The sequence below is a fragment of the Scardinius erythrophthalmus genome (genome assembly GCF_964197995.2).
Source record: "Scardinius erythrophthalmus genome assembly, chromosome: 2".
In the NCBI taxonomy this organism is placed as follows: domain Eukaryota; kingdom Metazoa; phylum Chordata; class Actinopteri; order Cypriniformes; family Leuciscidae; genus Scardinius; species Scardinius erythrophthalmus.
This window is the reverse complement of record NC_138222.1, coordinates 39898716-39926641: the sequence shown is the minus strand read 5'-3', so window position 1 is coordinate 39926641 and position 27926 is coordinate 39898716. Positions and strand designations below refer to the sequence as shown.

Here is a 27926-nt window from a genome sequence, read left to right as displayed (position 1 = left end):
GGGGAAAGACCTCCGTATTGTACTGCCTCACCCATGGCCTAATTAAAATTCACACAGAGATCGTCTCGCTTTTGTTCCCTTAGTACAGCAGTATTGTTCCTGAGGAGTGAGCGGCTCCACCAGCGCTATACTAACCCTGCTTGCATTGCGCAGCTGCCCTCTTCTCTGGAGATTTAGCCTACTTTAGCCTTAGACTGACAGAAATAGGTTGTTTCTTTCAAAATAGGGAACTATCATCATTACTCTATTGAATGGAGTGGTCTGTTGGTATACAAACACACACACACACCGCATTGAATCAGGTTTTGTCTCCTGCCAAAAAAGTGTCATATCCACTGAAATCCCTGGAATTGGACTATGTGGGTTAATTGCCTGCCATTTCCTCAAAGAAAGCTGTTAGTATTCAAGTTTGAGAGCATAGGAGATTTCTCACTTTCTCTTTCTCTCACTTTGTGTTTCTTGTCAGATAATCCTGAATCTCCAAGGCATCATTGGATTCTCTTCTTGTCTTTTTTTGGTTTTGTGTATGTGTGTGTTAGAGGGAGAGAGATCGGAGTGGAGGCGGGTTAAGAATGAATCTTACGTCTGAAGTGGTCTTGCCTTTACCGCTTGATTCTCATTCACCTCTGCAGATCCACGTCAAAACAAACCGACCTTTTAAAGCCTCTGCTGGCTTTGAAGTGATTGAATCGCTTTCTCTCTCCCTCTCTTTCCCTTCGCCTTTCTCTCACTCTACGAAATTAGCAGCTATGCATTGCCTGCAGGCCTCTTTGATGTCTGCAGATTTTTTTTCCTGTTATCTAAGTTATATTGGACAATGTGTGCTGCTGCTCACAGATTTGTGCGCATTATCTTTTAGCGGCATTCCATGGAAGCCCAATTCTACCTCAGTGTAAAAAAAGAAGGAAAAAAAGAGAGGAATTTACGTCTGCAACTTCATTTTGCTATTTATTTATTCATTCATTATTTCATTTATATATAATTTTTTTTTTATATGTTTTATTTATTGTATATCTCAAAATGCACTCACAATGCGACTTTGTATATCACAATTGAAACTTTGTTTGTCACAACTCACAATTATCTGTATAGCTTTTGGATGATGTATACTGGAATAAATAATTTAACTTCCTGTTTTGTTGGAAAAGGACTAGGATTGACTATTAGCATTAAAACATGAATGGCCTACTTCATTTCACCCATCCTATTGTGGAACAAACAAGGAGTCTTATTTCAGTGCTGTCATATTTATTCAAAATGTAACAAAACATTTCAAATTAAGAAGACACGCAAATACACAGGCCTGTTTGTCTCAATTACTGGTGGGTTATGTTCCCTATCACTGTGGTCCCTGTAAGGGGAGCTATTTCTAAACAAATGGAGAAAATCTGAGAGAGAAGGATGTATAGAAACAGATATCCTTATTGAAACTAATCAGGAATATTAACCACACAATAATACCAAGCTCTTCCCCTTTATGTAACCTGCGCTGATTGTGGGGTTGTGTGACTTTGATTAAAAGAGAAGGGGGGCACCAGATCACTAAGCCTAGGGGAGGAACCCTCATTTTCTCCCAGTGGCCTCCTGTGACCCCCACCACACACACGGAGCATCAGGCTGGTGTCTCCAGACGGAAAGTTTCAAATCCTTGGCAGGACTGTTAATCCTTGTGCGAGTGTCTTTTCCTTTTCTTCATCCTCTTCTTTTACTTTGCCACTTTCACTTCATCTCAGCAGATTGTGGAGATGACTGCTATTTTAGGGTCAGCTTGTAAAAGAGCAGCTGAGATGCTGTCTGGTGAAGGACCGTAGAATAGAAATGCCTGAGGCCTTAACACACATTCAAGATCCACCAAAGTTTGTCGCTTTAATATTTTACAAAACCTTAACCGAACCTGGGATGTTGAACTAGAATCTCATTTCCAAGTGTACAGCTAAGGGACTGTTCACCCCAAAATGAAATTTCTTTCATTTACTCCCCCTCATGTCGTTCCAAACCTGTATGACCTACTTTCTTCTGTAGAGCACAAAATGTGAACTTTTTTGAATTTTTGAATTTTTTTTAAATTTCAAAATGACACCATAAATGGAAAAAAAAACATTGTCATATGTCTCATCTCTTCTGAAGCCATACAATAGCTTTATCTGATGAATATGACAAGATTTAAGCATTTGTCTATTTAAGTGTATTTAAAACTATTTCAATTAAGTGTACTTTTGCTGAAGGGCACAGGCGGACCAGCTTTTAACTTGCTTTGAAAAGTGTGTGTGTGTGGCCTGTTAAACCCACATTATGAGGACAAAATGTCCCCACAACGATGGCAGTATCCGAAATCCTGACATCCGAAATGGGGACATTTTTTGATCTCCATGAGGAAAACAGCTTATGAAACATACTAAGTAATGTTTTTTGAAAATGTAAAAATGCAGAAAGTTTTCTGTAGGGATAGGGTTAGTGTAAGGCAGTGGTTCTCAACTCCAGTCCTCGGGACCTGCTGTTCTGCACATTTTGTATGTCTCTCTTATCTGACACACTCAAATCAGTTTATGGATTCTCTCCTAACGAGCTGATGATCTGGTTCAGGTGTGTTAAATAAGGGAGACATACAAAATGTGCAGAGCAGTGGGTCCCGAGGACTGGAGTTGAGAACCACTGGTGTAAGGGGATACAAAATACAGTTTTACAGTATAAAAATCATTATGTCTATGGAAAGTCCCCATTAAACATGAAAACACAACGTGTGTGTGTGTGTGTGTGTGTGTGTGTGTGTGTGGTGTTTGCCCTTTTTCCAAAGACAGGCCATGATATTCTTAAAAAAATTACCTTTTGTGTGTCACTGAAGAAAGAATGTTATACAGGTGAGTAAATGATGACAGAGCTTTCATTTTGGGTGAAATATTAATTTAATTCGCTGTCATTCAGCATCTGCACCTCTGTGTGCATGGGAAACCTGAGCACTGAGAGACATGTTCATCTTGTCTCTCGCAGAGAAAACTCCCTTTCTTCCTCCTCCGAGGAATCATTTTGTCTACTGCACTGTCTTGTCTTTCAGTAACCATTCACCAAGAAAAGTGTCGCGTTTAGCAGAGCTTTGTCCTTGTTTGCCTGGAGGAGGGAGTTCAGTGCTATCACAGGACACATTTCACATGCTCTCTGACTGCAGTCAGTCACATCAGTGTGCATGTGTGTATTTGCATGTGTGTGTATGTTTGCACTTTACATTTGCATAGCTTTTTTGAGGCTGTCCTTTCAGAAGACAGGGAACAAGTTAGAGAGAATGAAGAGGTTAAGAGTCAAACTATTAGCATTGTAGTATCAAGTACGTGGGGTCACCTGTGCTCTTTTTCATATGAAATCCAAAATATCTAACTGTGATGATCTGGTGTTTTATCCTGAGACCATTTTTTAAGAAGTTCATTTAGGTTCTTTTCTTCTATATTATTTTACATTTAGATTACCTTTGCTGTCATCTGACGCAAAATTACATTTAATCTTTAAAACACTAATAATTGAATAGCGCAATTAAATGTAATCTTTCGGAAATCTGAAAGTTAATATAATGTACATTATAATGTGATTCCTAAATCACTTGTAGTATTTAAAACGATTGATTTTAGTCTTTTTTTTTTATTATCAGTGTAAACTTAACTATAAGTTGGCAGAATTTCAATATCATTCTGCACATCCACACAAGTTTGTTTTTAATGCTTTTTTTTTTTTAGTCACATCTGATTTCGTGTAAACAGGTCTTGAACAGACTCAGATTGAGGACCCACCGTGCGATGCACTTTTTTTTATCTCTTCACACTCTTGTTTATTCATGCATATTCACCATGTTCATAACCCTGCAGGTTGTCCTGCCCAAAATAAGCATCAGTCAGACTTTGTCTCAGTCATACATCTATAGTTAGAGTGAAGTATGTCTGTACTAAATGTCGACGTAAATAAGTTTGACTGCTTCATGTGTGCGAGCCCAGCGAAATAAATCAATTTATCCCTCGAGCCTTGTAAAGGCTGCAGTATAGGGCTTGCTGCTTAATTAAGAACTTTTTCTTGAATTCATTTTCATGAATATCATCTGACATACTCCATAGCAGCTGTTAAAAAGGATTTATCTTGATCGGGAAATCTTAGTACTTTGTTTCGGCATTAAGATATTTCTAATCCCTGCTTTAATTATTTCTAATTACAGCCAAAATGGTCAATGGTCACAGATGATCAAGGCCAAGACCAGCTTAAGATTCTCTGTTGTTTTGGCCTCTTTTAAGATTTTATTTTAACAACTGACCTTGTGGTTTAAGCTGCCAATCATTTGATTCCAGACATAGCATTTTTTTTTTTTTTAAGAAACTTGGTTAATTTGATATTATAAGAAATTATGTCCCATGAACTGCTGTTATTATTACACCCTGATATGTTGTTTATCCAAGAAGAATACTTTGGATAGACACGAGAAAGGAAAATATAACCTCACTTGCAGAGTTTGTAGGTTAGTTAGTCCAGATTTATGTGTTTGCTGAGCAAATAAAATAAGGAGTGAAGTAATGTAATTTAAGACTAAATGAAAATGACCAGGGTTTGGCTCTGAGTTATATGTGCAGAATAGGGAATGAGTCAGGATAGACTTCTCTGAATGAGCAGTGCATGCAACTGTTTACATAAATACAATTATGAAGAGGATTTCAAGAGGATCTGATAGTGTGCTGACTGATCAATGACACAAATATATCATTAAGAATATGTTTGGAGAAATTCAATTGGGCTCAAGTTGTTAATATTGGCTGCAAATATTTACAATCACACACACACACAAACACAAACACACACACACACACACACACACACACACACACACACACACACACACACACACACACACACACACACACACACACACACACACACACACACACACACACACACACACACACACACACACACACACACACACACACACACACACACGTTATACATTTATGCAGATGTATAGATATATGAAGATTATATTCACTCAGGCCTCAAGTGTTCTCCATCTGTATCAGCAGTCCTTTGTCAGATAACCTCTTAATTGATTGCAAATGTTTAATCAGAATCATTGTCCCTCATTCACTAGAATTTCCTCCCCATTATAAGTCCCTTTCTCTTCTTCCAGAACACCCGCCTCTCTTTAGTGTTTGTCGGGAATTGTCGCTGTAAACATGTTGACAAATGGCCCTTTGAAAGCCCAGATACAAATGACTTCTATTCGGCAACAAAGCAGTTATTTGAGTGGCCTCCCTGGGCTTGCTTTACATCCACTCTAGTGATCAGCTGTCTCATGGCCAAGCACCTCAGGCTCTCGGCCCACCCATGACGATGGTTTCATGAAGGACCTTATTTAAAAATGCAGCTGAGGTGAGCTTTTCAAGAAGCACTGCTCCCACATCCCTTTTCCTGCTAATGATGCTTTGCCGGTATTGGCTACTGTTCCACCATAACATGTAAATACAATTTGTCTTGGCGTTTCAAAGTATTAAAAAAAACAAAACAAAAAAACTTGAAATTGGCACAGCATGGAGTTTTTGCAGTGCAATATTTATTTAAGGAAGGCTTGGAAGAAAAGTTATTATTATTGTGTCTTTCTTTCTGGGTGAGTCGAGTTTAATTATTGATTGGCTTTTGAATTGATTTAGCAATTAATCAGATCAGTTGCTCAGTTTTGTCTTTATAGCTTACTTGTTTTGTTTGTTTGTGTGAGTGAGTTTAGGTAGTATCTGTAAAAAAATACTGCATTAAATGCTTTATATGCAACTCCATCCGAGTGTGTTGAGACCAGCTTTGTCAGTCTGTTTGATGGAATCCAGTGTTGATAAAGACAGGGGTGTGTCTGTGTGTGTGTGCGCTTTTTTTTTTGTGTGTGTGTGTGTGTGTGTGTGGTAATTGGAGATTCAGTCTGTAAGTGTAAGTGTGTCTTAGAAGCTTCAGTGATTCAGTTTGTGTGTAGAGTGGATATGCTTTCACTAAGTGTATGTGTGTGCTTGAGGAGATTTGGTGACTGTGTGAAGCCCCTCTTTAGTGGAGCATTGCCTGTGCGTGGAGTTTGGTCGTAGTGGATGGCTAGTCCAGGACAGAACAGCCTTTCATTCACACCCAGAGTGGGGCTCCAACCTGCAATAAATGAACATTCGATCTCCTTGAGTTTCTACTGCGCTCTCACTTTGATTTTCTTTCTCGCTCTCTCTCTCCAATTACCCACTTTGTTCAGGATACAGGTCAGATGTCCATGCATGACCTGACGTGTGGATGGAGAGAGAAGAACGAAAGGGAGGAGAAGGAAAGTGAGGAATTCATAAAAAAGTGCATTCTGCAGAAAACCCACTAAATTTGGACTTTTAGCAAGCTTTTGAGTCAAGGGTACTTTTAAAAGTTTAATTGAAGCACAACTCTATTTGTTAGTTTTGTGTAGCGAGAGGGAGTAGCTTCAGAAGCCATGAAAAACAGTGGCTTGTTTATCTCTGATTATCCCTGCATAGAACAAGCAAAAGTTTGTTTGGCCTGAGGCAGAATCATCCTGTATTTTTTCCTGGTGTGTGTGTGTTTGGCACATTGCACTAAAGGAAAACTAAAGTAAGTTTGTCTCTGAGTGCCTCTTTTCTTCTCTGTTTACCACTGGATTCCCACTGTGATATTATTTGTATAATTGCCAGCAAAAAGAAAGCAAAGCAAGAAATGCAATTATTAAATCTAACAAGTATAACTAAAACTGGGAGAAAATGAAGCTTGTTTTTTTTTTACCTACTGATTAAGACGCTTTGTATTTATTCAATTACAAGATGATTTTATCCAATATAATGTAAATGGAAAAAAGTGTAGAAGAAATATAGACAGACCATATTATTATAATTATCATACATGTGTTTTTCACAAATTAGTATGACATATAGATAACTTAGCTATAATTATGCTTTAAATATGGGGATGCATGATGCTATATTGATATTTGGCCAATATTAGGGAATTTTTATATATATATATATATATATATATATATATATATATATATATATATATATATATATATATATATATATATATCTGTCAACATTATGTTTTATGCGCATGCTCTTTTTCACATCTAGATGGCATTTTAGATTATCTAGAGAATCATTAACAAATATTAAAATAAATATTCATTGTTCGTTACTGTACATTATATTTTGTAATGCCTAAATTCACTTGTAGCAGCATGAAAACTATTATTGGGTTATTGGTCAGAGTTTTAGTCTAAAAAAAGTCACTTAAAAAAAAAAGAATTATGTTTGCTGACAGATTTGATGAGCTTTGCTTTTTCATCATTCTGTTCTAACAGTGTGAGTCTGTGTAAGTGAAAGTCTGTGGCAGCTTTTTATGTTCCAGTCTTGTCCGTTCTTTCTCTTCCTATTCTTGGAACTGACATGATACTAGCATACAGCGATGCAGAAAGCGTATATAAGTGTTTATGCAAAGTGCACAAATGCACTCTGACAGGGAAAATGAAAGAGAATATTGATCCCATGCCAGCCTCAGTTGCCTGGCACCCTGTTGTGCTGCCTGTTAAGACCCTCTGTTCCCCTTTGACACTCAAGCAAAATGCTGGCAGGATGTTTGTTGAATACTGAGGAAACTGTTCTTGAGGTGGCCCCATTAAAAGTGTGTCAAACGAGTGTGTGTGTGTGAACAGAACCGGCTGTTCCCGTGGCAACGATCCTATTCGAGTCTGGCCTCCTGGTTTTTGGATCCGTACGTAGATGTTTCTTCCATGTTCTATGTTCCTTGATGGAATGCCAGGACTCACAAACATGCAGTCTGTGTCCCGGCTTGTTCAGGCCTCAGCCCAAATCTATCTGTTTGTTCGACTGGATAGGATCAAACTGCGGTCTCTCCATAATCAGCTGTTGACCGTTAAAAGGTTGTTTTTTTTTTTTCTCACAAGAGATGCACATCGAAAAGGGTTTCCCAGAAGAAACTTTACAGGACTAATTTCCTGTTATCACTGTCCTTGTTTGTTTCTGTTAAGCCCTATACTATAAAATTTCATTACAGCATCAGAAGTACATCAGACATTCGCATTTACAAATGCCATTTTTTAACAAACTTTTTATTGGGATCAGTCGGCATCAGACCAGCCGACTGAGTCATATATCTTTGTATCGAAAATGGTGACTTTTAATTCGAATTTTGGGATTTTAATGTTTGGGTAAACCCCTTTATGCCAATCAATTCTGAGAACAGCCTGACCCAATCTTTTGAGGCCGTGACACACTTAGCAGTATCAAAGAACTAGGGGTGAAGAAAGCCGAATGTGTTGTCGCCTTGCGTCGGCTGCGTCTGGGCCGAAAAGGCTGAACTTCAACACACCGCAAAGACTACAGCAGACTGCCAACCAGCACATGCATTCTGCATCTGCGTGTAATAAATAGCTGTCTGTTTCAGCAGGTCCCAATAGTCTATTTTCATCATTCAAAAAGAGAAACCAAAACTAGGACTGCAGATATAGCTACAAACCATAAACAAAGCAGCGCTTGATTACAATTTTGAATATCTATCATGTTGATCACTTTTTTTCATTCCAGGCAACTCATGTTAGGAAATATTTGTGTATTGGAATGCTCAGGTAAGTGTAAAATTAGATCAGCATTCTGTCTGAGCCAATCAGAGCAATTTCTCTCACCAACGGCCCCAATGCTCTTGTAGGGTCACGTGTCGTGAAGTTCATGATTTCCCAGCATTTTTGGAACACTGATGATAAGTTGATGGCAAAATGGAAGAAGACGGTTAAATAGAGTTAAATAAGTTAATATTGTAACTTTTAGTTCCTTTTTTTTGTACCTCGCATAATTCATAGTTATGTGTATAGCAGCATGATTAATCATAAAAAGGTCGCGATCTCAATCTCTTTCCTTAAAGGGATACTCCACTTTTTTTGGCTCATTTTACAACTCCCCCAGAGTTAAACTGTTGAGTTTTACCATTTTCCGAATCCATTCAGCCGAACTCCTGGTCTGGCGTTACCACTTTTAGCATAGCTTAGCATAGATCATTGAATCAGACAGGACCATCAGAATCTCTCTCAAAAAAATGACCAAAGAGTTGCGATATTTTTCCTATTTAAAACTTTCTGCGTAATAATCAAGAAACTTTGCTAGTTCCTAGCCATATCAGCCTAGAAAATCGCAACTTTACATTTTCCATCGGTCTTAGTACACGATGTAACTACAGAAGAGTCAAGTTTTAAATAGGAAAAATACCAAAACTCTTTGATCATTTTTTTTTGAGAGAGATGCTAATGGTCCTGTCCGATTCAATGATCTATGCTAAGCTAAGATAAAAGTGGTACCGCCAGACCCGGAGATCGGCTGAATGGATTCGAAAACGGTAAAACTCAACTGTTTAACTCTGGGGGAGTTGTAAAATGAGCCTATTTCCAAAAAAAGTGGAGTATTCCTTTAACGATTCGCCTGTCTTTTAAACCTTTGACAAAAATCATTCCAGGACATTCAAATCTGTGTTGGTGCTGCCGCTGACCCAGAGAGAACAGTTATCATGTATAGGTATAGCTTCATAAACAATCTTGTCAACCACACAATATCATTATTTCTTTCTGCGTCGCAAATATTCAAATGATCACAGAAATACTGGAATAAAAGTTTACAGTTTGCATATAAACACTTATGGCTACGATCAAAATGGGGCAAACACCTTTTGAAAGTTTACTTGACAAAAAAGATTGTACCGATTACATTGTTTCGACACCAGGTGTCAATAAGTGACTGTTAAAAAATGTATTTGTCATTGAATCATTCATTCAAGAGATTCGTTCAAAAATGCTGATTCATCCAGTAATGAAACAAGTGGAGTATTTATGTGTGAGTCATTGAATCATTCAAACATAATAATTGATTCAAATCAGTTAAAAACTTTTAAATAGACTGCAGCAATTAATATTTTGTCAGAACCTCCAGTACATTACATGTTAATTTGGTTACTTGTCTTTCAGAATCGTGGGTGAATTGTTTATTATTGTGGTGGTGAAGATTATTTTTATGGCTGTCTTTTTGTCAATTCAGTTGTTTAATTTCTATAGGTTTTGTAATATTCTAAAAGCTCTTTATTCCACAGATACTAGGCATAAAGTAGCCTATTGTAAGTAGTAGCTACATACAACAGTGCAACAATAATAAAAAAAATTACTTTTGATACTTAAGTACTTCTGTACTTTTACAACTTTCACTTGTAATGGAGTAATATTTGACCAGTAGTATCTGTACTTTCACTCTAGCAATAAAGCTGTGTACTTTTTCCGCCTCTGCAGACGCTCACCAACGACCCGACATTGACAGACGGCCGACCATCGGCTTGGTGTATCTCGGGCCTTACATGAAAAATCGGGCTTCCAGAAAACCAAATGGAGAGGTGCCATAACTACATTTCTAAAAAACAGTTCTCTTAATGCACTGGCAACTGCACCTGAATGGGTTCCTACAAGATCTCTGTACTCCACGCTTGTCTCGCGACGTTTAACCATTTTCTCGCCATCAATCTTTTTAATATCTCTGTCCTTATCTCGGGATGAAGAGCTTTTGGATGTGCTCCTATGTTGTTCTTGAGAAGTTAAAAGCTTTTAATATGGACCATGTTAAATTATCAGGTGAGGAAAGGTTGGAAGACTTGTGAAATGTATGAGAAATTAACTTGTGGATGCGGTTTGCACATCATCTGTCTGTATGTCATGTTTACTGCAGTGTACAAGATTTTATTGATAATTTACCTCACAATCTGTTATTCAGCTTTAAGTGTTCTTCTAATGCCTTTCCTCAAAGAAGAGTTTAGAAATACACGCTGATACACGGATTCTGGCAGTTGATTTGTCTTGCTTGTTTAGCTGTGTGGCAGGGTTCTTTCACAAGTTGTGACATTTCCTAAACAACATGCCAAAACTTCTAAATGACTGCTGACATATGGCTTTTTTGTTAACTTATAAATGTATTGCTGGGTAATTCGATATATTTTCTTTTTCCAAAAGGACACGTGGGATGTGTGTGTGTGTGTGTGTGTGTATTTTCGTAATTAGTCCAGTGGGCTGTTTTGAGGGCGAGCAAAGGTACCAGATGGACTTGGGGAGGGGGGACTGGCATTAAGACAAGCCAACAAAAAAAGCAGACAAAAAAAAGCAAATACTGAGAAGGGAGAGAAGAAGTGTAGAGGGGACAAACAACCGATCGCATCACTGTCAGGACACCCTCCTCCCTCCTCCCGTCTCCTCTCATCCTCTAATCCTTTATCACGTCATCACACTCGTTCAGATGAATCTGGATATCCAGCAGAAGAAATGCCAGTTACACTTGTGCTAAAGTCAGTTAGTGTTCTTTTGTGGGAGAGAGCCGTAATCCCCTATTAAGCCCGAGAGCCTGTGTTTGACCCAACTATAAACACCGCTCACACTCCCCCTCCAATAAATATCCAAGTAAAGAGGCTTAAGAAAGAATAAAGAAATGAATTACTTTGTGTCTTATGAACACATTTAATGTTGTTTTTTTAGTCCTCATATGCTGCTTGATTTGATTTGCCGCTGTTGTTATTTTTGCGCTTAATCTCCATGGATTTCAAGTCTTGAGGATAAATGTATTTTTGACTGTGACTATTTGGCTAAAGTACTTTGTGGCTACTTTGTTGTGGTGTAATCACAATATTACTTTTTTATTCCACTTGTTATTCTTATTTAAACTACAGTTGTTTTTCTCAAAGACAAAGTAGCTTAAACTGTGAAAAATATTTTGGTCTTTTGGTCTCTAAACAGAATATGGAGTTATATGGAGACTTGCATCTGTACAGCTGTCCTAACCTGCACTTCTGATCTGTGGCCTGGGAAATACAACTGAGAGTAAGATTAGGTTTTAGGCGGGCATGTTTTTAAGATGTGTTGAGAGACAGTGAGAAGAAGGGATAAAAAGCAGATTTCCTCCAGAGAGATGCTGTGGAAATGTAGAAAGACGTAGTGAGAAACAGGCAGGGAAGAAGAGAAGAGATCAGCTTGCTAAAAAGAAAGAAAGGAAGAAAGCATATAGGAGGGGTTTAGCTCCCCAGAAGACACCAGACTTTGACTCCTGCTTGACAGGCTGCTGGGTCTCGGACCATACGGGCCTGTCTCTTCCACTATCAGCCCAGCTGCACTCCCCCTCTGTCCCCACACCTGACACTTTGACACGGGCACAGCAGTGACAAATAGCTGGAGCTTTCACCTTCTGTCACCCTGTCTGGACTGTGCTAAATCAGCCCAGTGATACTGTAGCCTGGCCCCACTGACAGGTCCTCTGTCACAACACGGCACTGATCGGGGTCTCTATGGGTGGCTTAGTCCTGCAGAGGAGGGGGCTCTTTCTTCTCTTCATAATGCACTGAGAGTCAGTTAAGCAGCTTGTCAGCTGGTGTGGTGTGGCATAGAACGGAGGCAAGAAAGAAAGAGAGAGAGAGAGAGAATTTGCGTGATGTGGGTGCATTGAGTGGGCAAGAGTGTGCTTATGGGTTTACTTGGCTACATTTTAGGGACACAATTGTAAAATTATCCCTGGAAGTTAGCTTAATCTGACAAAACCTCCTAAACATTATTTCAGAGTAGAGTTTGGGTTTATCTAAAACTATGATTCGCTTAATGTACTATAAACATCAAATAATAGTTGTTTATATGGGGTAAATTTGTTTAGTTAGTTGGTAGATAACTCAACATGTTTGTGGAATGAGTGTGAACTGGTTGTATAAAATGTCTAAACTGTGAAAAAATAATTTTTATTTTTTATTATAAATGAGTTTTGAGTTTTGACATGTTATCTATGCATATATTTTTTTTTATTTTTTTTTATTCAAGTGCTTTCGTAATCTTTAATCAAAATTTCTTCTCTGATTATGTGTTTTTCGGCACGAGGCTGGGACAATAACCTCTCCCCTCTAGCAACCTGTCACTCACGTGAGATCCCATCCAGTCAATTCCCTATGGACAAAATTAAGCCCCGTCCTACATTTTGTCTTGTTCGAGAAGCCGTTTCACTGGGATATACATCAAAATGAGGAAGAAAAGACTATCACAACTTCTGTGTCATGCCAACATTAAGCATGGAGAATTACTATTGTCATTTTGAGATTATTGGCCTCCACTTTAATCCACTAGGGCAAATAACAGTTTTTATCTCCACACTTTGTCAGTTCCATATTGTCATGCAGCAGCTTTAATTTAATTTATTTAAAAAATAAGTTTGTTAAAAATAAATTTGTGTACATCTCATTATTAAACTGTATTGCCTTTAAATCAGCCATTAGCCAAATAACTATTGCCTATAATTTCAAAACAGGACACACAGGACACACAGGAATCCATATCTACCTTATTTTTCAACGGGGAGGTACAGTCCTTTAAGCTATTTCCTGTTACCTGTGCACCTGTGAGACTTCTGATTAATAAGCCACTATAGGCAAATAACTAAGTGCAGTAAACTGTTAAACTATTTGGTCTACAAAGCAGTGTGTTTATGATTATTTAAAAAAAATGTAAATAATAAGATAACAAATTTGCATTTTAGTTTTATGTATGTCATACCACATAAAATCACAATGATGATGACAAAAAGGCATTTTTGGGTCTTTTGTATTTGTCATACTTTCAAAGCACTCCTATTGGAACTGCTCTAATTCTTTTTGTGTGTTTAAATGCCTTTTTGGGGTTTTCATCAGAAAGACTAAGTATAAAATTTTAATAAGATTGACTTTATTATGCCAATAGCTTAAATAATGAACAATTGTGCTCACATTTAATCTTTATTTAAACTTGGCTTGAGAATACCTGTAAAAAAAAGAGTCTGTAACGTGTGGTGAATCGTGCTACAGACATTATGATCAACCTGAAGACAGATAGAGAAACCAACAAATAATAGATTATTTAATATCTTCTGAATGTAGGGCCCACCATTGCCCGCAGCACACTTGTTAAATTCATGTCCCTGTTTCTCTTTCTTTCTTTCTTTCTTTCCTTTTTTCTTTCATATTTTCGCTGTCAGTCTGTCTCCCTCCCTCGATTCTTCTTCCTCCCCCCTCAGGCTTTAGGGGCCAGATGCATCTAACAGCACATTTAGCTAAACTACAGTACGCTGAGTTTTTTTCCACCCCTTCCTTTCCTTTGCTCCTCTTCTCTTTTCTCTTTTCCTCTTATAAATCCCATCCCCCTCTCCCTTTCCTCCTTCCCTATCTCCCACAGCTGAAATGGAATTGGATCAAAGAAGGGAGGACGAGAGAGAGAGAGAGAGAGAGAGAGAGAGAGAGAGAGAGAGAGAGAGAGAGAGAGAGAGAGAGAGAGACGCTCTCATTGGGTTTTATTGAAATATTTATAGTTCAAGGTTGGCTGGCTAAATTGAATATCTATGCTGATCTCACTCGCCTGTTTAACTTGTGCTTAGGCAAATATGTTTCCTAGGTGATAACCTTTTATGTACAGGTCTGACTTCATTGAAATGCATGACGATAAAAACGTGTCACACTTCAGAAAGGCTCGGGTCTGCCACGCTGCTGCCTCGATTATTCAAATGATAATTGACCCCCACCTGTAGCTGGCTTATTTTCTCTCCTCCATCACTTCATTGACTTTTAAGATATGGAATAAAAACCATTTTTGTCATTTACATTACAAACCGCCACAGAATGTCAAGCACCTCTGGCAGGAGATGAGAAATATATGGGCAATTATTATTTCTAGTCGTGTTAATAATGTAACCAGTGCTGAAACCGATGGTATACCTTAAGCATTCAGTGTTGTGCGCCTTCAGTTTCTGCCACATAACAAATACGTTGATGCTTATCATCATTTATATGTATAATTATTCAGCTGGAATGCTGTACAGCGGCTGGCTGTCAGCAGTGATGAATTGACATCTAGTGTCAAGCCACTGAACTGTGTGATTTAAAAGAGCCGCGTTATAATATATCACCCACTTTCTCAGGCTGAAAGGAAAGCTGTCAATTATTTGAATGTATTTGTCAAAAGCGTGTGCGAACAACCACACCTTCGCGCTCACCAGTCTGACTTTTGCTTTGTAATTTGTGCCAAGCATAAAGCCCTCATTCTTACTAGGCCAAAAAAAGTGTTTACTTTATCACGCAGCATCCTCAAAGGACACTCGTTTTCAGATGAATTACATTTCGGATAATTTTAAATAACTCATTAAAGAGTAATACCTCCCCATTATTAAATGTGATTGACCGTACGCTTTGATAACCTTCTCCCTCTGCTGTACAAACAAATGGCCGCAGTTTAGCTCCTAATGAGCAGGGATGCTAAATGTCCTCTTGCTTCATTAGCGCATGCATTAACCAGAGCACTGATTTAAAAAGAGCTCTAATGAAAGGCGTCGAACGTTTCCCACTTCTCTGCCGCTGCCTGTTTGCTCAGAGCCAACCAAAGCTCCAGAATTAGAAATGTTTAATTATGAAAATGGTTACTGTGGAGAATTTCAAACACACTGCCTCCCCAGATCATTAGTTATGGAGTGAGGTGAAAAGAATAATAAAAAAAGAAAAAGAAATAAAGGAGAGAGAGAGAGAGAGAGAGAGAGGGTAAAAATTGAGAAGAAATGCTCTCAGCAATGAAGGGTTCATATTTCAAGCTTATAGCTGCTAAAAGGGTGTACTCAGAAAATCAATTTTATGAAAGTCCGCTCAGCACTAAAGGGAGCTCTATGCAACCGAGCAATCTTAAACTAACGTCCAAAACGATGGCATAGGCTCTGATTCATGCTGGATATCATGAATGCATTCCCCTTGGCTTAGACATTATCCTCCAACTTGAGGTCAAAGGTTTCATCTTGGTTTAAATCAAGCCATGGTTTGTGTGTGAGTGTGTGTGTGTGTGTGTGTGTGTGTGTGTGTGTGTGTGTGTGTATTTAAATAATTGTATTATTTCTATAATATAAATATTACATTTGTATGTTTTTATTTAATAAATGTATATATATATATATATATATATATATATATATATATATATATATATATATATATATATATATATATATATATATATCAGTCTGTCTGTCTATTTTGAGACAATTCGCTCTGCCTCTATATTAACTAACTTTAAACATTTCTAAAAGACAAACAAAGAGAGCATGAATTAGATCAGCACACGTATTTTGCTAATATTGGTTATACTTGATTAAATAAAAGGACAGAATACCATACATAAATGACACTCCGTGTATACTGCAACCTCATTGGTTTCTGCCGTCAAAATTGAAGACTAAACTGCCACTCTACGCTGACTCATTCGCACACACACACACACACACACACACACACACACACACACACACACACACACACACACACACACACACCACAGCTTTCTGTGGCTAAATGACATACGTCTGCTTTTTTATCTGTCTGTTTGATGGACCCCCTCTTGGAGAGAGTCCTCTAGGGCGGATAAATGTGGCAGGCACATGTGGAGACCTTAGCTGAAACACTGATACTCAGAAACATTGATGCTCAGAAACATTGACACATTGCATGTGTTACAGTATGTCCTGCTATGCCGCTGGACATAATTGAGCATGTGTGTGTCTGCAATTTTAAGGTTTTTTCTTTTCTTTTTCTTTTTTCTTTTTGGGGTTAGATAACATTGTCTGAGATGTCTAGTCCGTGCAGTGTTTTGCGGTATGTCGTAGGGGGCTACTTTGGTCGTAAACATGGTTATTGGGTGATTTGGTGTTTGTAAAGTTCTGTAATTATATGTGTTTGTGTGTGTTTGTTTATACAGGCATATGCTAGTATTTGTTATGTCATCAAGAATGAACTTTTGGACTTGTATATTTAGGCTGGGTGGGTGCATTTAGGTAAGAGCTTGGGAAATTACTGTATATATGTGTGTGTTTAGCTGGGAGGTCGCTGAGATTGTACAGCTGGGTAATTCTGCCCACACTCCTCACCAGGGATTCCCATTAGTTAGATTGATTGGTTCCTTTCCGTGCCCTTTGATTCATGCATTACACACGGCCCTAATCAGTACACTGCCTTATGGTGCCGTGCATCTGTGCATCTCTACATCTCTAAATTAACACACACACACACACACACACACACACACACACACACACACACACACACACACACACACACACACACACACACACACACACACACACACACACACACACACACACACACACTTTACTTAGCCATCTAAATGAGGATGTAAATATATATATATATATATATATATATATATATATATATATATATAGACAGACATTAAATATGATGCATTAATCCTGCCCATTTGGTTTCTGTTAGCGTCATTTTTATGTGATTGATATTCTTTATCTTGAAATCTCATATCAACAGAAAATGTAAAGCTCATATATTAAGGCCTGGTGAAATACAGTTCTTGTGCCCTCCATATGGTTTAAACAGGCATAAGTCAGTACTTTAGCATGGAGTGTGTAAATTCATTTAAATATATTTTATTATGTTTCCACTGGGGGGTAAGACTTTACTGCTCCAGCTAAATTTGTCCTTCATGGCTCTAGACACTTATATGTTTCCCATCTTGTTTTATCACGTATAAGGACTGATGATGATGATAGCAGCAATGGTGTGAAACTCTATAAAAAAATGAAATACTTTAAAGTGATGAATAGTTTTGAATGAGATGCCACATGTTCCTCTGCAGACTAGGACTCTTGTGGAATATGTGATTTTTTGAAGGCATTCTGGTTGGCAAATACACAAACCTACCATGAATTCAGTATGTATAATGCATATCATAATCAATTATGTATATCAAGAAAAAGGCTGTCTTAAAATAATAATTTAACATACTTGAACAACCAGAACTAACATTTTTGTGCAATTTAATAGCATTTCCCTGAGCATGAGTAGAAAAGTTTACATGTTGGAAAAAGCTGGAAATGTCTGTATATCAATCAGCCTGCTAATCCAAATATGTCATGTTTACTCAAAGGAAAAGTAATATATGTATAATTTGGCTTCTCTCCTAGAATACTATAGGAATTCATTGATTTTAACAGGCCCCTTCTGACATTAATATTTAGTATGAAAATATTTTGTTTCAGAGGGAAGAGTTTCTCCATGACTCATATTTTTTTAGTTGGATGGAGTTTTTATAAGTGTCATGTTTTAAGAAAACCAACATGGTTACACATATAGGACAAATAAACTTCAGTTTCATTTCTTGCCAGGGAAACAAAATTATCTTTCGTCATATAAATTTACGAAGACAAATATACATGAATATGTACAGTAGTATCACACAAACACGCATTGCGGATGAACCGTTGATAACAATAAGTGAAAAAGGCATGCTAAACACATTAGACCAGCGATGGCTTTGTGCAGGGGTGAATTTCAGTGCAATATTTTGGGGTGGTCAGGACTCTCTCTCTCTCTCTCTCTCTCTCTCTCTGTGTGTGTGGAGAATGAATGAGACTAGCAGGTTTGTGCAGGACTGCAGGTTTACCTGTGCGTTTTCTCTCTTTCACTCTTATGGGCTGCTGCCAGAGCTGTCAGGGTAAGTGAAACTCCATGTTGTGCCTGGAGAGATCGGTCTCTAGAGGTCAGTGCAGTTCCACTAGTGACAGCTGCACTCACAGACCTGCTGTAGAGCCAATATGGCCGCCTAGACACTAGATGATCTTGGGGAGGGATGGGAGGGATGGGAGGGATGGGGGGGGGGGCAAATAATTAAAGCAAACATCAAATATGTTTCTATGACAAGCAGTTACATTCACACACAGATAGACACATACACAAACACACAGAGGAGTACAACCCTCTAGGGTCCTTGACCTTGTCTCTAGAAATGTTGCTGTGTGTGATGGTGTAGAGCTCATGAATGAATGTAAATGAAGGACTGCTGTGTGGTTGATTCAAAGCTCTGGACGGCTCTGTCTGTTAATATTATATTATATTTATATTAAATATATTATATATATTATAAATATTTGAATAATTTTATATATACAAGTTAAATATTTTATATTGTTTTGTTGTTGTATAATTATTATTAATAATAATATTAATAATCACTCATACAAATATAGACATTTTGTTCTACAACAACAACAACTACTGCTACTACTGATAATAATACATATTACATGTATAATTAATTAATTGAATGACAATAATTATTTGGCTAAATTATTAGTAATATGTATCTATCTATTTATTATTATTATTATTATTATTATTATTATTATTATTATTATTATTAAATAATATCAATATCAATATAAACTCATAATATAGCCCATTAATACAACAACAACAACAACTAGCTACTACTGATAATAATAATAATAATAATAATAATAATAATAATAATAATACATAATACAACATATATAATACATTTAATTTAATGACAGTAACTATTTGTCTGTATTCATATTTTATTAATAGTTCAAGTGCAAGTTAATTTTATTTATACACAAATTTAAAAACAGCCACAAGACGGACCAATGTGCTATACAAAAATATTGCATAAAATCTAAATAAACACTTAAAAGACAAAGTACTGACAGAAAACCCAATTAGAAAGAATAAAAAAAAAGTATCTAATTATTATTATTAACTGCATGTAAGAAATGGACAACCTACTTGGCAATTTTGAATTATAGTGTGTCTAAGTCTTACAGAAGAGCACTGCATGGATATTTCCACCACTTGTATTTGAATGGAGATTAAAGAGTTTGGCCACTCATTCCAAAGGACTGCACTCTTCTGTTTCTCTCTGACTTTTTAGCAGCACGTTTCTTTCTGCTGTTGAGGTACAAGAGAAGAATAGGGCGAACGCACCTCCACCCCTTTAGAGCTCTGGTTTAGCGTAATGTTATTATGTCCAGTTAGTTTTAAAAAGCCCTGTTTCATAAACATTTACAGTGTGGGGCACAAAGGGAGCTGCTGTTCCGCTTGCTCTGTTTGTATTGTGGTTTTGGTCACATTGGGGTTCAACTGACGTGTCTACAGAAAACGGGTGGCAGAAACGTGGCCTGCTCTGCCAAGTTTTAAAATTAGTAACAAATTTAATATGTTCTACGCTAGCATCCCCTGCCACAGAGATTGCGAAAATGCGTTCCTAGTTTGTCACGGGGACTCGATGAATGACCACAAAGAGACAGAATCGGAGAGAAATGCATAACAGATGCGAGACGCATCAGAAGAGAGGAGACCGGCTAGATCTCAGGACCACCAAATACGTGCTGCTCCTAGTGATCTAAACACTTCCCACTCCACCATTCTCAGACTCTTAGTGCGACCTAAATGACAGAACCATGCTCGCGTTAATGGCATAATAGTGATTTATCGCTCTCATTTTGAGGATTGCTATCCCCATAACTCCTAATACAGAGGGAAATATGTATTTTGGGTAATGCACCCCTGCCATAAGGCCTCATGGGCAGTTAAAGCATGGGAAGGAACATATTACTGTCATAAATCTACATCTTTAACCTGCTGCATGAGAAGACATGGAGATATTAGAATTAAGGATGACTGAGAATAAGAAAAATGAAATGCAGGAAATAGAGTTGACACATCAACATCAGGCCGCTAACTTTTATTTTAAAACATTTAAATTGTTTTATTAATGGTGTTCTGATGATATTTTCTCATTTTCACGCTGCCATCCTTGCTTGCTATCCAACAGTTTTTTTTTTTTAATATGGGCTTTCCACTCAGCCTTGGATTTGTCAGTATTAGAAATATAATTTACAGTTTTAAATATATTTTCATTGTTATTGTCCAACTGGATGCCTAAAAATATGTTAAATGACATGGCTAATTGCTTGTCATTACTGATCATCTTAATCACAATTTTTGGCTCCCCAGTATTAGGAATGACTACCTGTAGAAGGCAGAATATTGTATAGAGAGGTTACTGTGATTGCAGTTATATCTTGAACCAGTAGAGGGAGTGAGCCACTGATTTATTTCCAACCTTTTCTCAGAGCAAACAACCTTTGCTGATAACCCCTCATTATGTATGATGCTAAAGAAATGTGTCACTTATTATTTTTGGCCAGCCACATCAAGCGCTCGGGGCTTCTACAAGGAATCATTTATAATGTAAAAGATAAGTGTGTTCCAATAACCGATTCCTCTCAAACAGCTCATGAGAGCTGATTATATGTGACTTCACATCAGGTCGTAAATATTTGTCAGCCCACCTTTGAAACAGGCAAGCTGTGGCGCTGTCAGCCCGCCCACATGAAAGGGCGAATGGAAACGTTTAGGGTTGGGAGCCGAATCAGTCATAGCTAGAATGAGATGGCCAATAAAATGCATAATTATGATGCTCTGTCATTGGCCACAGCCCAGAGGGCTTTTTAACTGGGCGAAAAAATCCCACACGCGCATAATGGGCCTTTTATATGATAGTCTAGTCTAAAAGTGAGCTGTGACAATGTGTGGTCTGCATTCAGTGCCCAAGGCTGCTGGAATATGCTGTTTACCTAGCTAGAACAGTATGTAGGCTTGTTGCTGCAACGGCCCCTGTTGATTACGCTGCGTTCTGGAATACATGGTTCTAAAGCAGTGTCATAACTGCTATGCTACCATGATAACCCTTCACTCTCACCTGTCACCTTTGGAAGCCTTCCTTGCTGTGAGTTGCAAATAATTGTCACGAGTTCATGATAAAGTTTCCAGAGGTTTTATGCAAATGAGGATGTCAAGAACTGTTTTATAACTTCACAAACTGTTACTTCTGCAGCAAGACAGACTGAATATCATTACTGCAAAGTTTTGGATTTCTTTAATAGACCAGATTTGCCGTCGTTCTCAGCCTCTCCTAATAATAAAAGGTAATGGATGGGCAGAGATTCCTCTCTGTCAAAATATATTTGTGTTTGACAACTTTGCACAGTGGAGTGGAGAATGTAACAGAAGAGATTCCCACAGAGCTGCAGACCCCTAGCAAGGAGAGTGAAGGGTTGCATGTGTAACACAGACCTGCTAAACTAGCCCTGGTCTATTCTCTGTTAAGGGTTCCTATCTGTTTGGACATTGTCGTTTCTCATTTCAACACACTGTAACTAATTACAATGGTGGGATTTTGAGGTTTCAAATTTCTAGAATAAAGTTTGGTTTTAGTTATTTTGGGAAGTTATGTGCATATAGCGTATTCCAGGGAAAAGTTAAAAATCAACAGTCTGTGAATATCATCCATAAATTCTTTACTGTCAGTCTCACCCAGCTTTTTGGCAGCTAAATTAGTGCTAGGGGGTTAAGAGAGGGAGTGGCTTCCTTTCTCTCTAATCACATTATGTACAGGCATACATACACATAAGATACAATTTTGTAGAGTACATTTCTTAACAATTACAGTTAACGTGCCTTAAACTAAATATATATTTTGCAGTAGAAAGAGACAGTAGAAATACTTTTAAAATATTTAAATTTCTATTTCAAATAAGTATTGTTCTTTTGAACCTTCTTTTTAACAAAGTATCATAGTATCATAATTTCAACAAAAATATTAAGCAACACAACCGTTTTCAACATTGATAAAAATAATAAATGTTTCTTGAGCAGCAAATCAGCATATTAGAATGATTTCTGTAGAATCATGTGACACTGAAAACTGGATTAATGATGCTGAAAATTCAGCTTTGCCATCGCAGTAATAAATTACATTTTAAAATATATGAGTTCTTTTAGATTATGATATTTCACTGTATTTTGAGCAAATAAATGCAGCCATGGTGATACAGTGTTGGGAAAGTTACTGTTAAAAGTACAACATTGCGTTAACCCCCCAAAGAATCTAATTGCGTAACTTAATGGAGAGTAATTTACATTGTTACTTTTGCATTACTTTTTGTCAGCTGGACTAGGGTTGCTTGCTTGTTTGTTTTTAGTAACAAAAAAAGTTATATTTTTGCCAAATGTAAAAGCCCTTTCCCATCAAAAGTGAAATGAATAAGCCTCAGGGTGAAGGAAATGCTAATTCACATATGTACAGTAAAGGGTACAGCAATAAAAACAACAACAAAAATAAAACACAAATGTGATGTTTAATGTCATTTTTGCTTATTGGTATGGTTGAATTGGATCATCGAAGGTCAGCAGCAAAGACGTTGGCTAATAAAGTGAGATTAAATACATAAAGTATATTTGTATCATTTAACATAATTATTGCAGGTTTGCATAATATTCTGAGTTTGCATTTCACTGTTTTTATTCATTTTGAGGCAAAATGAATCTGTTTTTGTGCAAGTGAGATGAGTAAATGCCTGCTCACATTTAGTCTAGACCTAATAACCGTCATGTTTACACACAACGCCTCTGCACCTCACTCACGATTTCTCTCAGCATGCGGACAGGAGAGATGTCTGTCAGCAAATGGGAAACCAACAACTTGCGTTACTTATTTGAAAAAAGTAACAGACGTTTTATTGTAAATTTAAAAGTAATGCATTACTTTACTCTTTACTTGAAAAAGTAATCTGATTGAGTAACTTCTGGTACTTGTAGTGAGTAATGCCCATAATAGAGGACATTTTACATTCAAACAGAACAACTAGAGATCTGAGGTGGTATTGAGTGAGCAGTGAGCCTAATGACAAACCTTAAAAAGCAGAAAGGTGATTAGAAACCCAGGCAGATAACAGAGAAAGGAGAGAAAACTGAAGAGGAATAGCTAAGCAGGCATGATGACAGAACTTTGTATGAAGTTCATTAGCATCTTAGATCTTCTACCTCTGCGGCCGGGCCTACAGTCGCTTTCCTAATGGACAAAAATCAGGTCTCAGACAAGGTTTAGGCCTATGTGACCATCTGAACCTTGGTGAATGTGCAGGATGAAAGTCTCTTTGTGTCAGAATCTCAGTGAAAGTACTATGCTGAAGCTCAAGAAGAACAGAACATTCAGTCTCCATATTTGAATATTGTGTCTTGTCTCAAGCCAAGTCAATTTAATTAAGGTATAAGCAGAAGTAATAGACTTCAAGTGTAAGATTAGTCTAGTTAGTTGAGACCTGTGTTATGTCCTGTACATTAGACCGGACTCCATCGTTGCAGGACAATGGCCCTCAGCCAGGAGAGGCAGGTCATTCGGGTCACTCAGAGTGCAAGGGGATGAAAATGCACTGTCCTCACACAAGGCACACAAAGCTAGCTTTTCATCAAGCTCTTCGGCCACCGAGAGGAGCCCGTAATTATCTTTGACAAAACTCATTAGCAAGGACCTTGTAGCAACATCGGCAACCAGGAATTCCATGAGGAGAGACATGCACAGAAACAAAGCCTTGCACACATTTCACTGCGCCCTTTGACAAAATTTAATGAAGTGTGTTCATTGTCCCCCTCATCAACATTTGAACCCTGAGCCATCATTACTGAGATCCTCTCTCATATGCCCTCTGTGGCACTGTGTGGGACACATCAAATGGCATCTTCACTTTACCTCTTTTGTCTGGATTCGGGCAAATTGTTGTAGGAGTTGTTGTTGTTGTTGTTATCCTGGGCTTTATTAGTATGAATTGAGCATTGCTATTCTGTCAGAACCAGTTAGCTGGTTTTACATCACAATCATATGCTCTGTGAGCAAATAGTCTGAGGTGACCCTCCAGAACCTAATTTTCAATAGTTAACCCTCTGCTGACCTTTGACATTTAAATTGTGGTGTTGTCAATTATAGTCAGGTTCCTCTGTGATTCTTGAATATAGGACAATAACTAAAACAATAAATAATAATAAAAGTTTATGTACCAAGGAGTTTGGATTTATCTGTTCAATATGGTCAGTTATGTTTGGGTATCTCCTGCTTTCGTTTTCTCACAAAAAAGTGTTTTCTTTACCACATTGTGTGAGCTGACATGTCAGAAATGATTTCAACTTTTTTCAATTAAAATGACTTTCAGGAGGACTTTGATTTTGCATGATTTTTTGCTTCTGAAACTTAATAAAAGAGCTGTGTACATTTATTTTAAATTAACTTATTTCTTATGTCATGAAATAGTATCACTGTCTTAAAGTTTTTCTTCAGTTTAACATTTAATCTATATGAAGTATTATGTTATGGTCTGAGGAGGTGGTTTTAGTAATAATGTGTCATTTTGACGAAGTGAAGAGAATGTTGTTGTATTAAAGATTAGCAAGTAGATCATGTTGTGGCAGGTAAATCAGTGATTCAATCATTTTACTTAAATCTTGCTGCAACCAAAAATATTAATCTGTGGGTTACAGCAGAGAAGCTGTGCCCCTTGGTCATGAAATATATCAATTTTGGGCATACGCACATCAAAATACTCTGATTGAAATCTTTGCCAAATCCCACATTGGCTGTGGACATCACCAGCTAAAAGCAGTAAAAATTGACTACGTTCCTTGAATTAACATTATAAAGATTAATACTGGCTCATCAGTCCACTTTATCAAAATCTAAACCATTTATGCCACATTTCCATAATCCATAAAACTGATTGCATCTTGCGAGAGTCATTCACAGGTCATAAGATGTAGCTACACTGACAAACTGCAGTGTCATTTACAGTTTTGAGGCCTTCTATGAAGCCTTATTATTAAGGGTCTTATCTTATTGATATTATAGATTTTACATAACGATTTGGTCATCTCAATGTTTTATTAAAACCAAACACCATGGTATGCTTTTGTATTCCTTAATCTCAGCTGTAAGCATTAACTCCATACTGCGACAAAACTATATAGGCTACTCACATTATAATAAAATAACCTGTCATTTATATTACGTTGAAGTGTTAAGAGTTATATTGATTAGAATGCAAGTGTTGTCGTTTTGTCGCGTCGCTCACCGCAGTGTACGCGAGGGCGACGGGACTGGAAAAGAGCTGAAGAGCAGAAGAAAGACTGTCAGCGGGAGGTTTGACTGCACACTTGCGGATCATAGCGGTGTCGTGGCCGGTCATGACAGGGGACGCGTCTCATCCACAAACACAAGCGCACTTCTTGGTAGGGCATTCCATTGACTTGTATTTGTATTGAACTACAAATAGTTTTTCTATTCCTTAACCATTATTCCTTAAACCTCTCTGCAAGACATTTAGTAGCCTATGCTTATTAAGCAGCTTTCCTCGTTGTGATAGTTGGCTAGTCTCCACATTTAGGGTAGGCCTAAGCAAAACCTTACCCACACACATTTCATCTTCACGGTTCAAGTGACCAGATTTAGTGCCTCGTTAAAAATGACCCTTAATGGACGATTTTTTTTTTTTTTTTTTTTTTATCCGTCATGCGGTGATGTTTATTTCTTGCATCTTTATTATTGGAGATTAGCGGAAATCTGTTTTGGATTAGGCAGCGATCGCAACAGCCCGTAATTAAACTAGCACACAATTGACATGACGATATGACACTGCTTTGTGTTTATTCATATCTATCACAGAATAGATAGATATCAATTCCGTGAATTCTATTATAAACAACTTTAATATTGTGTGTATTCTGCGTTTTCAGTATGGACCTTTATTGTAATGCCATTTACATTCAATGCACTCTGCATAATGCATGTGTCCCCATGCACCCATCCATTAGACTAATGCACAGTCTGAACAACAGCCACGTACCCACAGAATCAGGGATGCAGTCCTTTGAAGGGAATAACACATTGTAGGACATACAGGACACATTTCCACTGTCACCATTTTAACGCAAAAGCACACTTTAAGACTTATTCTGCCCTCGTTGGTCTAGATTTAATATGGTGTAAACCTGTTGTAAGACAGGTTCTTAATTGATCTATTAGTTGCAGTATGAGCCTGATGCTTTGTGGCAGGAATCCATGCTATTATTGCCGGCTCCCTCAGGTATAGCGCTACCGCACTAATCCCATTGCACATGCATCATTACCTCCAATAATGTTTGGCAGCTCTTCTTTACAGCTCCCATTTTAATTACCTTTGCTTTAAATATTTAACACACGGCAAACGTCTTTACGCGGCCGGCGCACAAGCTGTGTGGCACTTGTCAATTCAAAATTAGCTTTTATACATGGAAAGACGCGGTGCAGATCCTAATTCACATTATTGTGAATACACACATTTTTTTTTTCATTGATTCTTTGTTTCTTACAGTGTGAATCTGTGTGTCAGGTCAGATGTTTGATCATGGATATGCAGGACAGCAAGCTGACCTTTACTATAAGCGTTACACAACGGTGTTTTGAACCTTCCAAGTTACGCTCCATCATGCCAATGTCACTCCTTGTTTTCCCCCCTTTTTTAATCAAAACAGTATTCAGAATAAGATTTTGAGAGATTATATTTAGTTAGATCTGTAGAAATAGATCTCGCCTGTTGGACAGATTGCTTGGTGGAGATCCTGAGGGATAATCCAAATGATAGTCCGATGACCTTTAATAAAACAAAACTATTGGACTAAGAGGGAAAGCATGGCACCTGCATGGCCTCTGATATTCATTTTTTACTACGTTTTTTCAGCAACAAATTTGTAGTCTACAGCTTTCAGAATCGTAAAAAAAAAGCATTCGCACAAGGAATGAAATGCAAACATTTATGTAAATTGATGCCGCATTATGGCGTATTTGACATTAATAATAATACGTCATTATTAAAAATGTCATTATTTATAGCTAGCTATATGGTATATGGGCATATTTTTCTATCTTTTCTAATAAAACTCTTATTAACTAAATGATTATTTATAGCAATAGTATGACCTTAAATTATGAATTATGCGCCCCAAACAATTGACATCGACAGTCTGCGCGACCCCTTTTTCAGTTCGCCCACAAATTGACCACAGCGCCTTTGAATAGATCTAATACTCTTATTATTACATGCTTTAATCTTTAAATCCGTCCTGAAATAATGTCTCTTTCGACAGCTTAATTTACTGGACCCTGACCAGTA

At 37.5% G+C, this 27926-nt stretch overlaps 1 protein-coding gene across 9 annotated transcripts in view; it reads left to right on the top strand.

Moving 5' to 3' along the window:
- Positions 1 to 27926, top strand: part of LOC308707169 (uncharacterized protein) — a 166765-nt gene that overhangs the window by 3753 nt on the left and 135086 nt on the right. The window contains exon 3 of one of the 9 annotated variants that reach the window (XM_081393395.1): positions 10331 to 10431. The exons of the other annotated variants lie outside the window; for them this stretch is intronic. The gene's annotated coding sequence lies outside the window, so the exon portion shown is untranslated. The remainder of the gene's footprint in view (positions 1 to 10330; positions 10432 to 27926) is intronic. 9 annotated transcript variants of the gene reach the window in all.